The 16,300-nt window shown below is 36.0% G+C and overlaps 2 long non-coding RNA genes across 2 annotated transcripts in view; both read right to left on the bottom strand.

Annotated features, from left to right (window-relative positions):
- LOC128098740 (uncharacterized) overlaps positions 1-16,300 on the bottom strand; it is a 181,127-nt gene that overhangs the window by 145,281 nt on the left and 19,546 nt on the right. The window lies entirely within an intron of this gene.
- LOC128098739 (uncharacterized) overlaps positions 7,476-16,300 on the bottom strand; it is a 27,913-nt gene continuing 19,088 nt past the window's right edge. Inside the window, exons 2-3 of the long non-coding RNA XR_008214315.1 lie at positions 15,701-15,976; positions 7,476-13,721 (exon numbers count right to left, since the gene is read on the bottom strand). This is a non-coding gene — a long non-coding RNA (uncharacterized LOC128098739). The remainder of the gene's footprint in view (positions 13,722-15,700; positions 15,977-16,300) is intronic.

Here is a 16,300-nt window from a genome sequence, read left to right as displayed (position 1 = left end):
GTTACTGGAGTAGATTAGTACCTTTGTGAGGACAATAATAATAATCCCACAGACTGGGGAGACAAGCTCATTCTTTTAGTATTACTGCGTGTTACTCAGCCTGACTTTATATTCTCAGTATAATATCTTTGTAAGTACAAAATATGTCTAACCTCAGTGTCATGAGAATAACTCCCAAGTGACCTGCTAATGAGAATGTTCTCTAAAATAATACAGTCTTTTCTTGGCATCCAATTGACGATTAATATTTATATAAAGTCTCATGATATTACAAAATCACATTTACTTAGAAATTCATTAAAATAATTTTAACCATTGAATACCAATGAACACTTCTCTTATTTGTATGCCAATATCATTCTAGTTTCACTTTAATTAAATAATTAGCAGGAAAGTTTTAGATGAGAAGGTAAGAACAGTCAAACTGGCTGGCTTCACCTGTAGAATAGATTGACAGCAAGATAATCGATTGCTTGACTAATGTGGCAAATAGAGTTTCAAATTATTCTTTGTAATAAAAAAGTGCAGCAAAGTGGCTGCTGAAGTTTCTAACTCTGATTCCGAGGTGCCGTAAAACACCAGTGTCTGGTTATTTACCACTCATCTCTAATCCCCTCCAGTGGGGACTTCACCCATCACTTCACTGAAACTGTGTGGTAAGAAGTTATTGGTAGTCTCTTTTTCAGGGCTATGACTCTTGAATGCTTGGAAAGTGAAGACTTCACACAGCATCACACCTTTGTGTGGTAAGTATCTTTCGGGGACATAAAACTGTCTGGTCACTCTTTGATTCCTTTATTGCTTCCATTTCTTGCCTTCACCAGGCCTCCACTGTCCTCAGATACAGATGCTCTTCAAGTGTCTGTCTGAACTTTCTTCTGCCTTGGGACCACTTTCCTTTCGTTTTCACTCATCACCTTTCAAGAGCCTAAAATAATGATGCAAATGCATCCAAAATGTTTTCTCTGACATATCTAACATAATCCTGGCATTACAAATGCCAGCAAAATATTTCTGATGGTATAGGAATACGAGAGAAAGCTGAGAAGCATGAAGAAATAGTCTTCTGTGGGTAAGGAGAAAACTCAGGAAGACACAAAACAGGATAGGCACACATAACTTTCATGAAGGCAAGCCTCTATGTTTAAGGAACATATTGCCAGATTTTTTTATTCAAATATTTTCATTTTTATTGATAAAGTTAAAATCTACTGTGGTTCAGCAGGTGTCACCGAATGTCTGAGTATTATGTAGAGGTTGGAAGAATAGGTCCACAATGCCTTGCTGTCTACTTGTTCTTAGTTAAAATAGCCATTTTGGTTTTGGACTAAATTTTAGTTCAAATATTGCTACCCTAAGAAATAAGGAATATAAATAACAAAAAGTGAACTGAGGAATACAAATATAAAGTAGAATCACCCTTGCTAAATATTACTCTAGGGTCAAACCATTCCCTAGGTAACTGTTGCTAAGAAAGTTGATATGTGAATTTACGCCTAGTTTTATTGTAACTTATATGCTGTGTTTGGATGATATCACTGGGAAGCCTGCTCTGTTCTGAAGGTAATGTAAGAGGAGTAGATCTCAAGGAGAGGGGGAGTGGAGAGGGGAGTGGGGGAAGTGGAGGGAGGGGAAACTGTGCTCAGGATGTAATGTATAAGACAACAATAAATTGACCACAACAATTAGCAATAAAAGGGCGCTTGAATTCAATTATTCTGACATATGCTACTGTTATAGCGTGAGGACATGAAGAGGACTGCCAGGACAGACCACAAGGCTCTAGTATTTCCTACCCTTAATAATCAAGGGGACTGACTTTATTTTTCCTCTTTAAGTTTTGGGGGTCAGGTTTATGTGACAATTTTCTTCTTATTCTTCTTGCAATGTGTATCTGTTTCAATCCTGAACAAAGTATGACAATCACCTCAACCACATTACCTCTCTGTGGTATTCACCCAGCAGTAGTCTAGGACATTTTAACTTCCAGAAATCCCTCAAGCTCTATCTACCATATTTTCTCATGTACCAGTTATCACACACAGAAAGTGGTTTCCTCTACCTCATGAGACAAAAATGAAGACTATACTTCACTGCCATTATTGAGGGATCCAAATATACGAGGCCAACATATCACAGAAAGCAGCAATTAAAACACAGTGGCCAGGCTGAAGAAATCACAGAAAGGCTTAAATGTAAAGGTTGACAACAGTGGATGAACTGGCATCCCATCGCTAACCCATAATGATTATGGGAATTCATCATAACTACTTTCAACTTGTATTCCATCTGTTTACTAGTGCATTTATTGGTTATTATTCCCTAAATTTTATACCAGGAAGCAATTCTAATTCTATTTTCATTTTTTCTTACAAAATGCATATGTTATCTGCAAGAAAGTTTGTAGATTTCAAATAATATATATATATATATATATATATATATATATATATATATATATATATATTCAGTGGTATAATTTTTCTTCAGCCATGAAAGGAAGCCATTTTAGTCTTTTCAATGTTTTTCCTGATTATGTTATTTTTATCCTTTTCTCTGCTGATACCTCTAACAGCCAGCCAAGGTGAAGGATGATTTTAAAATCACATTCCCTAGAGAGTCTTATAAAACTAAGATAATGGCAAGAGTATTCAGAATCAGCATGAACACTGAAGAAGAGTTCTCATAACTTGACAACCTCCAGGGTTTCTTCAGTGTTTCCCTGAGTAACAGTCACAAAATCTGTCTACACAAGCCCAAATCCTAGCCATTAACCTTACTATTCCCCTGTTCCTCACACTTCATATTTTATCCACTACCAAACTCTGGTTCTTTTGTCATGTGGATATTTCCCAAGCTACTCTACTTATTTACTTCTCCTTTTTCATCATCCAAGTGCTACTTATCATGTAAACTATAGACAAAGTAAAAATAAAGACTAAGTAATACTGTGTTTTCTACTCAGTTCCCTCTTATGTATTCTATTTAGAGATGTGTTTTAAACTAAATCTCAACTGTATAAAAAGAGTAGTAATCCATGGATTCACTCTGCATTAAGTCAGAGCATGCATGCAATGTGCTTCACACAGTATTTTTAGTGTATCCTACAATCTCCAAAATGTTGGTGCTTGCTTTCGTGTTATTTCCTTATTAATTACACCTGTAGAGAATATGGAACGAATAGTCATGCATGAGTACTGAGCATTTGATATGTGGATGGTATGATTTGAAATGGTCTTCTAAGAATAAAATACACACAGGATTTCAAAAATTTAATATTGTAAAAATAATGCCACATATCTCACCAGTAATATTTTATATTGATTATAGGCTATATCACTATTATATTTTGATGTGTTGGCTTAAAATGTATCTTTACACTGACCTAGATTTTGTCCATTTTCTCTTATTTACTTATTCTAAATATTTGTTTTCTGGAATGGCCATATACTTTTTGAAATGTCCCAAAAATTGATTTTATATGAATAAATGTTTAAAATGGGAAAATTTTATTAGTGGAGGAGTTCTAAAAATCCTGACCAAAGGTGGGAGGATGAAACATTTTAATGTTTTGCAGTATTTATCTATCTGTATATATAACTGTATGTATATCTTCAAATGTAGTTTCTCTACATATTACAATATTTATGGTATATATACATATATATATATGTATATATACCATTACCTTGTAATATTTTCTGTTAAAATCATAAGTTAATTCCTTCAGGCAAAGCATTCTTTAAAATATCTTATTTTAAGCTTATTCTCTGAAAATGTCATTCAGGCATATAATGCATTCTGATTACTCTCACTTCTCAACAGTTTCTTATATCCTCCTCCTCCTCCTGTCAACCCTCCCTCCCCAGATTCAAGTCATTTTCCTTTAGTGAGGTCTGTTTTGTTTTATTTTGTGACTCACTGAGTTTAAGTGAGCACTTCTGAGTGACCAAGAGATTGGAGCTATCTACTAAGTCTCATGGGATCAGCAGTATGCACATGACTGAAAACAGTGACTGCCTCGTCTCCCACTAGAATCCAACAGTTCATCTGAGATGAGTAGGGCCCTTTGAGTCCCTCCCTAATGCATGATTGGCTGACTCTAGGTCATAGAATATACTCTATTTTCTCCTTTATATATATTTCTTAACAAATCAATTCCTTCTGGTTTAAGCAGGACACTTTCATGATTTGTAAGAGAATGATGCCTATGGGTTCATGGATTAATTACTTGGACCACAGCTGGTGGCACTGTTTGGGGGAAGTTATGGAGCCCTACCAAAGGAAGTAAGTAACTGGAGGTAAACTTTGATGTTGTATTGCCTGAGATACTTTCTGTTCATTCTCCTGCATTGGGTTTACATTTGAAGACGCAGTAGCTTCTCAATTCCCTGATCCAGATATTTGGTACCATGCCTCTCCTGTCATTATGGACTCATTCTCTATAATCATAAGTCAAAATAAACTTATCCATAAGTTACTCTTAGTCATAAAAGAACTGGAAATTTGGTTTGATTTTACATTTCCCATGTCCCTGATTTCAATTAGATGTTTCTTATGCAGTGAACTGTATTGATGCTTTTTAATGAGTATCTATTGACTAGCAAATATTTATGGTGCAATATGCTAAGAAATGGGGAATAAAAGACGTCAGCATTCAGTATGTTTCCCTGTGAAAGTCATATTAACAATTACACTTTCCCTCTTGGCATGAAAATGTTGGCACTTCTTTCCCACCCTTTGATCATCCAACAGTATTTAAGCTATAAGTCGTCTGAAGTTTTTATTTTAAATTTTAGGCTTATAATGTATTTACTTTTGCTTATTTAGACATCAATTGATTCTATTGGTTTTCCTTTTTGCAAATTTTCCTGTAACATATTAACTTTTTGCTTTTGAAATCTATCCTTCCCTTTCTAAAGTTAAATGGTAAGAATTATTTCAGAGTTTCTCCATGCTGTTGTAATATCTGATATAAATAAAACGCAATTTGCTTCAAACATTAAAATGCTAATGCTGTGGGATGTTCTGTATGGCAAATGTGTTGCTAATTAGTCAATAAATAAAACACTGATTGGCCGTTGGCTAGGCAGGAAGTGTAGGTGGGGCAAGGAGGAGAATAAAGCTGGGAAGTGGAAGGCTGAGTCAGAGAGACACTGCTAGCTGCCACGATGAGAAACAGCATGTGAAGATACCAGTAAGCCACGAGCCACGTGGCAAGGTATAGATTAATAGAAATGGGTTAATTTAAGCTGTAAGAACAGTTAGCAAGAAGCCTGCCACGGCCATACAGTTTGTAAGCAAAATAAGCCTCTGTGTTTACTTGGTTGGGTTTGAAAGGCTGTGGGACTGGCAGGTGAGAGAGATTTGTCCTGACTGTGGGCCAGGCAGGAAAACTCTACCTACATGCTAACTTAGCCAAACACATAATCAGATTAGAATCCCTTCGCAAACTTTTTATATTCAGTGTTGCTGCTGTAAAAGCAAGTAGGTTTGTATTTTGTTTTCCATATGACTAATCTTATGTTTCTCTTTGAAAACAGTTATAAATTGTCCACAGTAATCTTACATCACTGTGATGTATCTGGATAAGATTTCTGCCCTCTGATCTATCCTTTTGAGTTATTTGTTAGCTTTTCTTTAATTCACTGAAACAAATAATTGGTAATATTTTTTCAGATATTCTGTCCTTACCTATGCTTTGTTTCTCCTTCTGGAAAGGTATTGTAGTTTCAAAACCATTCTCCATTTATTTTCCTTCTTTTCCTGCCTTTCTATCCCTTTCTTCATTTTTAATGCCTTGCAAGAGACTTCTTAAAACTTATTTTCCAATTCAAGAAATCATAATTCAAACATAGTCAATGAGTTCTCTTTTTTGGCAATAAGTAACCAGAATATGAAATGGAAAGCAGATGTCATTTAAGATAACAACTAAACTACCAATTGCATAGAAATTAATCTAGCAAAGACTGTCTGAGAAGTATATGAAATATTTTCAGACTTCCACTGAAGAATTCAAAGCAGATTCAAATTAATTGCAAGGTTTAATATTCTTGTGAATCTGATGACTAAGAGATGAAAGGTTTTAATTGACTTCAACTTAATTTATAAATTCATTGTTATTCCATTCAACCCAACAGCTATATTTAGGGATGAGCTGGACAAATTAATTGTAGTTTATATAAAAAGATAACTCTCCATGAGTCACTAATTTTCAATGCTCATTAAGACAGATATAACATATATGATAAAATTATCAGTGTGATGCTGGTTCAGGCACAGACTAATTGACTGAATGAATGGAAGGATAGGAGTTGAGGCAGATTGCTCATTAAGTAATAAAGGATATGTCATATAACTCAGGGAAACAACCATTTTTATAAACAGGGTTAGAAAATTGATTTGTCTTGCAAAGAAAAATAAAATAGAACCCCTAGCATATACAGTTAACAAAAATTAGCAATGAATAGATAAAGACTCACATATGAAAGCAAACCATTTAAGCTATTTAAATATAGCATTTACTATTGCAAGATTAAAAGTTGAAAGCAAAAGAGTAAAGGGCTAGGAAGGTAGTTCAGTGGGTACAAGTGTTTTCTGTACACCGGCGAGGATCTGAGTTTAGGTTCCCAGAATGGACATAAAGCAAGACACAGGGAAGCATATGTCCATAATCCCAACGCACCCCAATGATAGAGATGGATGGCAGAGAGAGGAGAATCCCTGGAAACTCCTGCCAGGGAGTCTGGTACATACAACAGCAAACAAGAGAGACTCTGTCTCAACTCATCACAATTTTAGGATGTGCTCTGTCTTCCACATATGTGGCCTGTGCTCGTGTGTGTACAAGCATGCATCCCCCCAGCCCATACACACTCTGACTAGTAAAATAATTGAGTAATATAAGGAGGGATTTTCATGTAATAAGAATAACTCATTCAAGTTTGTTCCCCACAGAGCTGAGAGAGATTGGTTAGTAAGAGGTTATTATTCAGTATTTGTCGGCAAAAGCTCTGAGCAAGGTGAGGGAAATAAGCAGAGCTGATGCGACAGAGAAGCTGCAGATGGACCAGGCTTCAACACCACTGCACCAGGAGCTTCTGGATGCAGAGTTCCGTAGAGTTAACATGAGAAGGAAATCATTACTTCCTAGACAACGAATTTCCTAATGAGGGATGTTTACTATAAGTTGTCTTCATGCATCATCCCTGTCTCTGGGAATAAGCCCTGTGACCCTGAACATAGATCTGAGTGAAAAATCATTCAGCCCAACTCAGTTCCTAGAATGAGATTAAAGTGGTAGCCTGGAATTAAATTTAACCAGTAAATGCTGAAAATTCACCTAACAACTTACCTAAAACCGTGAAGATCACCAAAGAAGAGAAATAATGGAAGATAAATATAAATGCTTAATAAACATATAAAGTCACATGATTTCATTACCAATGAACAAACATAAGAACAGACATTAAGGATACTGACCATGGTGTCGTTTATTGAAGTAAGGAACTGCAATGTTTCTGACACTGAATACTAATACATAAGTAGATTATATATGGTTCTTCTTTATAATAGAGTAATAGCAGGAGAAATAAACAAATTAGCTGAATATAAAAGAAAGATAATATGAAAATATACAATGAATGCTGACCATAAAATGTAAGAAACCAATATTGACATAATCAATGCCACTGATTAAGTTAACAAAACATAAGACAGTAATCACACCCAAGGAAACACATACAGACTGTTCTCAAATGCGAAAATTGGAAAGGTGGGATGAGAATTACTCTGCTATGATTTTTAAACAGAAATGCTGATTAATATACATAATGCAACTATTCACAGGCATTGGATGACAACCAGTGGAAGCCCACAACTTAAGGGGAGGAGAAGGGGGTCAGATGAGCTCCACACTCACTCGCGCTCTCACTTTTTCATGGTCTGCAGTATAAGGCAAGAGAACATAAAAAATAGAAGAAGCCTTCCTTGACAGAGGAAAGATAAATTTGAATATAGAAATGCTGAAATAGTGAACGTGTGAGAGAGGAAATACGGTAGAGAGGAAGGCAGCACAAGAAGTCACTAGTATCTACACAATCGTTTCCCCAAGTTGTTGGTCTAGTTTTAAGCTGCTCAAGTACACAATGACACTATGAGGAACAGAGTGCATTGGACCCTGCTCTACAATGACCAAATGTCAGAGTGGAAATACAAACACCCAACAAAATCTACATGATCCACAGCAATTCATTTGCCTCAGAATAAACCTCATATTTTGAGCCATTCATCAAAACTTACAACTTTCATACAAGTTATCCACAATATCCAGATATGCAAAGGGACAGGAAAATGTGAGCACAGTCAAGTGTTTAAAAATAGTTAATAGAAATACAGATGGTCTATATATTGGAGCTGTCAGATAAGACTTTTGAGATGTTATGGAGAAGAAAATGGACAAAAATATTTAAAATATATAGCAGGTTGTACTTTTAAATACATGCTTATATGTTTTTTTATTCTTAATTAAGAATTCAATATACTCATCAGAAGAAATGATTAACAGTCAAAGGAAAGCACATACAGTAAATATCAGAGTGTAACTCCATATATATATATATATGTGTGTGTGTGTGTGTGTGTGTGTGTGTGTGTGTGTGTGTGTAAATGGGAATTAGATGAGCATGCAAGGAAAAATAATTTTATAGAAAGAAAAGGAAAATTAAACATATTATGTATTAAAATATTATATATTGAAAAATATATTATATACTGAAAATACATGCAAAATATTCAACTCAGTTTTGTATATTAGAGCATAAGAGATAGGGAGAGAGAGAGATGGGGAGAGAGAGAGAGAGAATTTGAGCATTTGTTGAAGGGTAGATTTTTAAACGGATAAGTGATGATCTTGAGATGGTCTGAATGGCTTGCTTAAGCAATAGAGGCTCAGACCTTCCCTTCTCAATATGTAAGTCCTTTGTTTCTTCTCCCTGGTGTGGCAGCTGTGGGATAAAACAGCTCGTGATTTAAGTATGGAACAATGACTCTGAAAATACAACACAGGAAGGAAATGCAGTGGCACAGTCACTTAGCATGTTATGGTCGGTCACCAGCTTGTAGGACTACATATCATGGCAGAACTGTTTGTTCAAATGAGACTTTTCTTTTACAGAGATTTATTCTCTTCCTCAGAAACCCAAGGAACTTCTTGGAGACTCACAGTAACTTTTTCACTACAGTACTCCCTATATTCATTAGTTATACTGAATCTCAAAATTCAAAGGCTTGAATACCTGAGGCTTGGAATTCCAAAAGTCAGAATGCTCTTGAGGTGATGAGGTTTATCACCAAACTTCTGATACTTGTTGCACTATAATATTTACTATAATTCCCATTTCCTGTTCATAAAGTCAACTATCATGACTACTGGTGTACTTTTATAGTCTATGGATTGTCACAATGATCAGCTTCTTTATACCCTCTGCCACAACAAAGAACAGTTCCATTAGCATATCCTTGAAGAGTCATGAGTACTGCAGATGCCATCTTATGAATAAAAGCTAAACTGGGCCCTCATTACTGATAAGAATTAGGTAAAGAGAGTACCTGCAAGGTCAGTAGTCCTATAGGAAAGGCCAACGTCTGTGCTAATCCACTGGTATTTAACAAAGTGATAACCCCAATAACAGGTTTTGTAGCAGATGATAACAGACAGTAGCTGTGAATCTGTGACTAGAACTGCCTCTTCAACAAATTCACATTAATGTACTGTAATTGGCTATATAATATAATACATTTTACAGAGTAAAACTTAGTGAATTGAATGGGAATGTAATGTTGACCAACAACTCTATATCCTTTAAATATTTAATGCTACTAATGGCACTAATCATCATATTTTATGATGCAGACTTGTGTCTGATTTATAATTTCCTTAAGTTAGGAGTGTGATTTCTGCATCTTCCACTTGGCTCTTGATTCCTTAGTGGCTTTTATTCCTCAGGCCATACATACGATGTGGGTTCTCCCTGCTGATAACTATTTCTTTTTCAGTCATTCACATGGGAACCAAAAAAATAACAACAGGTAGATTATTAATACACTTGGATGCAATGTGAAATGGACTTGGGCCACACTGCACCTATCCTCTCACTTAGCTAGAGAACCACGATGATGTTTTGAATACCATGACACTGGTGTCTTTCATCTAAATTGTCCTAGAAATGTCTGTGTTTTTCCATTCTCCAGTGTTTAGTTACTCGGGTCTTTGTGAAAAACAGTCAGGGGGATATCTATTGTGTATACTTCATGTGGCGTTCCATACATTTGTCAAGGTGACAGTGCTATGGATTTTGAGACGTGAAGTGTGGAGATTGAATTGAAAATTAGATTTTCTTATATGTGCAGTTTGTAACACATTTCTGTGCTTCTCATCTTTCTCTCTCCTCTTCTTGGTCAGCGTCACATCTACCCCATGTCTGAGAATAGCAGGTCCTACTAGCTAGGGTCAGAGATTCTTGAAGGTCACGACAGCTTGATACCAAGTCATTGTTGTCATTGTCTTGGCTTCATCCGCTTTCAATTATACCATCATCTATTGATAGTAAGAAGCCTAACTTGATAACATTAACTCTATCATCACCCGCAGCCCATAAGGCACACCCAGAGTGAACCAAGCTTCTTAAATTAGTGAACTACTCCTCAGTTCCTCCTAGAGCATACATGTGGCTCCTCTGCTTTCTTCCTTTTCTTCTTGCCTTTCCCCTTGCCTTGTTATTCTCTCTCCTTTTCTTTATTTTATTAGTTTTTGTTGTTGTTTAGCTTGTTGGTTTTGGTTTTCTATTACATGCCTGTATCAGGCTGTGAGTGCTTAAATCTTACACATTAAGTTCATTTTGACATTTCTATCTTTCTGATACTTTTGACTTCTTTCTTGATACCATTTTGAGGAGTCAGAGATTTTTTATTGAGTTTGTTATATTCCAGTTCTAAGGATCTACCTCAACAAAGTAGTATGAGAGAAAGAATTTAGTGTCATTTCCAGATCATCTAATAATGAGGTACAAATGAGTTCCCCAAGTCAGTCAGTTTTCTCATATTCATCTTATATTTCACCTCTTTTTTGACCTTTAAGTACTTTTATTCTTATTTTCTTCTTGAGTTCCATTATTAGCTATTAGCCAGGTCTGTAAATTCCTCTGGTGCATGGGCTATTTCCTTATAGAATCAAATTACACCACCATCATCAGGATGTTCTGAGACATGACTCCTGCCATTGACTACAGGCAATGAAAGGAGGTATTTGAAAAATTAAGAGAAGAGTTATACTGAGACACACTTGTCTTAGATTACATCAGTGTTATTATTTTGTGGCTAAGATAAGCAACGGCATGGAAGTTTCAAATAAATTCTGGCTTTACCCTTCATACTACTGACCTTAGGCAAGCTCTGGCCATGGGGTCCATAGTGCCTGATTGTTTTGACAGTAGCCAAATAGTTTCTAATTGGATTTGAGACCTTCATTGGAAGGAATAAATACCCGGTACTGGAAACCTGGCAAAAAAATCTATAGCAGAGGAAGTCACAGGCCCTAAGGGGGCACTACTAATGATTTTATGATAAATGACACATTGCAAACTATCTCCTGAAAATGTTCATGCCTTCAGATTGCTCTCAACCTTGGCCAGAGAAGCTAGTTTTTAAATGGGTAAAGGCTAATAGAGACAGTCATAAAAGTCAAAACATCAAAAATAAGTTATTATTTGGTGTTAGACCCTAAGTATGTTATCACTATCTTCACCTTCGAGGCCCAGAGACCAGCATGGCAAAGGGTGTAGAAAGACTGTAAGAGCTGAATGATGGGAAGGAGTACTATGTGTGCTGACTTTTGACTGTGACATGGGCTGATATAATTATGTAATTGTACAGTAGCTGTGGCTATCTGTACAGAGCTGTACACACACACACAAAGACATCAATGTAGGAGGGGTAGTATTGGGAGGAAGGAGTGGTTGAGCATGGGTGGTGGTGGGTAAAGAAGGTAATGGGGATGCTTTCCTAGTCTTCAGAGAAGAATCGTGAGGGCAAAGACTTCAGTAGCACTGTTTAATTATTTGATTAACTTCTATTCATTTAGGAGTCAGGAAACTAGGGAGGAAGAGAGGAAACAAGTCAATATAGGATTGTTGTAATTTTGGCCAATACTTATTGGTGTGTGTGTGTGTGTGTGTGTGTGTGTGTGTGTGTGTGTGTATGTGTGTACTTTTCATCCATTTATCATCACATTAAAGAAACTGAGAAAATCAGACTAAATGCCCTTTATTGATAAAAGATAAAGAATTTATCAATATCCCCTGTCTTCCCTTAACCAACACTTCAGTACACTGAAAATTAATTGCCCTGTGTATCATGGTTACACACGAATAAGAGAACCATGACGACAGTGTGAGAGGTCATGCTCCAACATCAACATGAAATCCTTACAAAGGTGGAAAAAGAATGGACATGAGGCAAGATAACCATGAACTGTGACAGCAGCAATATGAGTAGAGACTCTGCAGAATAACAGTTGGCTTTATAGGCCAAATGTACATGGACAGATGAATCCAAATAAACACAAATGATCAACATTGCCTACAGTTGACACCACATCGTATGTTTTCATGCCCCAATTTTCCCAAACCCTCTGTTCATATTGTTTTATGGAATGCTAAATTATCCCAGTGTCTGGTAACAGTGAGTAAAGAGATAATAATAAAACTTAAGAAGGCAATGTTCCTAACTACTATTAAAAGTAAATTTATCTCAGGAACTAATGGCTATTCAAATTTTGGCCATCAAAATTTGCTGTCTGTACTAGATATGGGAAGCTGCTGCTCACACCTGAGAGGTGAGTATGCAAAGCCCTCTTAGAATGAATAGTCTTTAGAAACAGTTTTCCCTTCTTTTCAAGAACTCCTTTGACTCACTGACTTTTTATCTTTCAATTTAAAGGATGACTGAGGAAGAGTATTCTGGGCATAGATTTGTGATGTTTAAAGTGAACATTTTCAACAGAAAAAAATCTGCATCAGCAATGGCCCTGAACAAAGAATGCAGTCTAGGGGACATAAGTTACTCATTGGTGGAACAGTTATATTGCTTCTCCTGGATAATAATGGCTCTTAATAATCTGGAAGAGGATAGACAGACAAGGCTTGGCTCTATAAAATTTGTCTTCATTGGGATATTTTGTCATCTGAAAAAGAAAAGAGTCACACAAGATCTAATCTCTCATCATGTTGTTTAAAATAAATGAATCACTATACCATATTAATGGAGTATTTATACATTTGTATATGAGAAAATGATGGGAGTTGAAGCACTTATATTTACTCCAAAGTCTGGAAATTAAAAATGGTCAACTCTACCACAACAACAAAAAAGCACTCTAATTTTTTCTGCAATTTTATGGGCAGCATTAGGTTTCTGTGAGTCCCTCAAATTCATTTAAATGGACTGCTTAGGGATTTAACGGGCATGGTTTGAACTGTGATGCATTTATAGTCAGGAAAAAGAAGTCCATCTCTGCAACTTAACTTTATAATAATTATCTTCAAAACATGAAGAGTGGAGGGAGAGAATCTGGGTCCCTCTTATGCTTCTTCCCTCTTCTAGACTTTGTCTTCATGCTTGCATAACATCAAGACAAGAGTCCCTTCTTGAGTCTCCACTGGGAGCTAGAGAAAGACAAAGGAACAAAAGAGGAACCTGTGTAAGATAAACAAAAACACCCACAGAATCCTTGTTGAATATGTCTCTGCATCTCACAGCCTCCATTAACCTCTGTTGGCATGAGAGCCAAAGTGAGGACTTTGCTTAAAGCATTCCTATTCTTAGCAAAAGTTCTATACACTAAGGAGAGGGAAGTGGAGACTAGTCTCCATAAAGATAATAGAACTGTCTAAAGATCCCTTGAACTCTGGATGCAATTTAATTAAAACCAGTAAATTTGGTGAACTATATTTTTAGGGAAATGATGAATGGCACTACTTACTCATTTTTGTTATATTTGAGAACTTAATTTTTCATGTGTGGCTATTGCAACAGACTGCCTACTTCATTTCATGAATTATACTACTGAGAATGAGACACTAAAGTAACTTTTACATACTAAAATATTTTTACACACTTCACATAAAATGATAATCTTCATTAGAAAACATTTAGTTTTTCATGCATAGGACCAATTTGCAAAATCTGAAGTGTATTTTTGAGTAGATTACCAATATCAGTTCCAAATGACATTTCTTTGTTGCCAGCATGCTGAGAGCACAGACTGCTGCTGGTCTTCACATCTAAATTCAGTATTTTATAGGCTAGTTTCTAAGGTCTGAAAATAGTCACCTCTTAAAAAATATTTCTTTATATATATATATATATATATATATATATATATATATATATATATACACACACACACACACACACACACACACACACACACACACACACACATACACATTCACATCAAGGTCTTCCTGACTTGTCTGGAACCTGCTTTGTATTCTAGCTAGGCTGGCCTCAATCTTGTGGTGGTCCTGTCTCTGCCTCCTCAGTGTTAGGATAACAGCCATGAACCATCATGGCTAGCAAAGTTCCTATTTATGTTTTACCTTCTCGTAATATATAAATCTTAGTTACTCTAAGTTTTTCATTGTTTTAAGGTTTCTAGTTTTTAAGGGATTTAACATTGGTAACTAAAAATGAACAGATTATTTAATGACATTTAGGTGATGAAACATGGTATGGATTTAAGGTCTAACACTTGTTGTAATGTTCTGGCTAAATGGCTCTCTCATATCAACACGATATATTTTTCTGAATGTAAATCCTGTACTAATTCATATCTAATATAAGCCAATATTACAGATTTATGTATAATTTCAAGTCCTCTGTGAATTCAATTAGAATTAATTCTACTTCATTTTGAACAAATTATTGAATCCATTTTTCAAATCTAATTCTGATCTTGGTGATTTGAGATGATTTGTGTTTTAGAAACATTTATATGCAAGTATTTATGGCAGGATATCAAATTTATCTCATTGCATGTGAGGTTCAGATTAAATAAAAATTTCTCTAATTATAAAGGAAAATATAGACTATTACATATAAAACCTTTACACTCATTTTCTTCTGCCTAACGGATTCAGGAAGGAAAACGTGGAAATACAATTGAGATAACAATAAGCCAGAAATTTTAAAAAGAAAAATGAAATGGAAGAGATGTTTTCTTCACATGATACATGCATAAATGTATGCTTTTATATGTGATTTTTGAATATGTAGCTATAATATTCTGAAGGAGTAGAGTTGGCAAAATGAACTCACTGACTCACTTTATTTTCTCTTTTTACACCCCTGGAAATCTGATCTGCAGAGTAGTTCTCTCCCTCAGTAAATCCTTCACTAGCTCCTTGTCTTGAATTACAAAAATGCTCCTGGTATTTGATTCACTTAAACTCTTCAGCTTTGGAACTGGTGGGTATATCCAGAGAGAGAGTTATTAAAAACTCCAAACTTAACTTGCAACTGAATCTTCTGCCCCCCACCCCCGGTCTGCCATGCTCCAGAGGCATGGTGCAGCCGAACTCATGGCAAGAGAGAGACTGAATTTTCCAAGTTATCTTTCTTTCTATTCTCATAGTTAACTTACCTTGTTTTGGATTGCACCAGGCTCCAGGATGGTGGAAGAAGACGGAGAGAACCTGAAGGATTTTGGGTCCTGGGGCTTGTGTGCCCGCTTCCATCTATTAGGGCGACCTCATTCAGTGGGACTCAAAACTGACCATCTATCCTTTGTAGAATTTCCGTTCTCTGCAGGGCTCCTCAGGCAAACCTTGGCTCCACTCCTTGCTTACATTTATCCAACAGCAGTTTCTTCAGGATCAGAATTCTCTCTCTGGAGATTTTTCGGTTGCAATTCAGCTGCCTTTCAGACAATTTTTTCATGAGATCAAGTCCAATTAAGATTGCTCCAGATCACATATGTGTATTGCATTAAACGTCTTGTATTTTGGTCCATTTCCAATCATAATTTATGTTGCTTTTAAAAGAAGAGCCTACTATGCTATTGAACAAAACTCCTTATCTCTTATGAGTAAGTAAGTTGTCTACAATGGTAGCCAAATGGTTCTACATGAGTCAACAGCTTCACGCTGGTAGTTGATGCATTCATCCAAAAGGAAGACACTACTACTGTCCCCAACAGCGGTGTCTCTATTTGCTTCTTTGCTTGTGCCTCTGCACAAATATC

The sequence above is a fragment of the Peromyscus californicus genome, unplaced genomic scaffold (genome assembly GCF_007827085.1).
Source record: "Peromyscus californicus insignis strain IS unplaced genomic scaffold, ASM782708v3 Scaffold_6__1_contigs__length_162567912, whole genome shotgun sequence".
NCBI classification, from domain to species: Eukaryota; Metazoa; Chordata; class Mammalia; order Rodentia; family Cricetidae; genus Peromyscus; species Peromyscus californicus.
The sequence above is the reverse complement of the archived record's forward strand: the minus strand, read 5'-3'. Positions and strand labels throughout refer to the sequence as shown.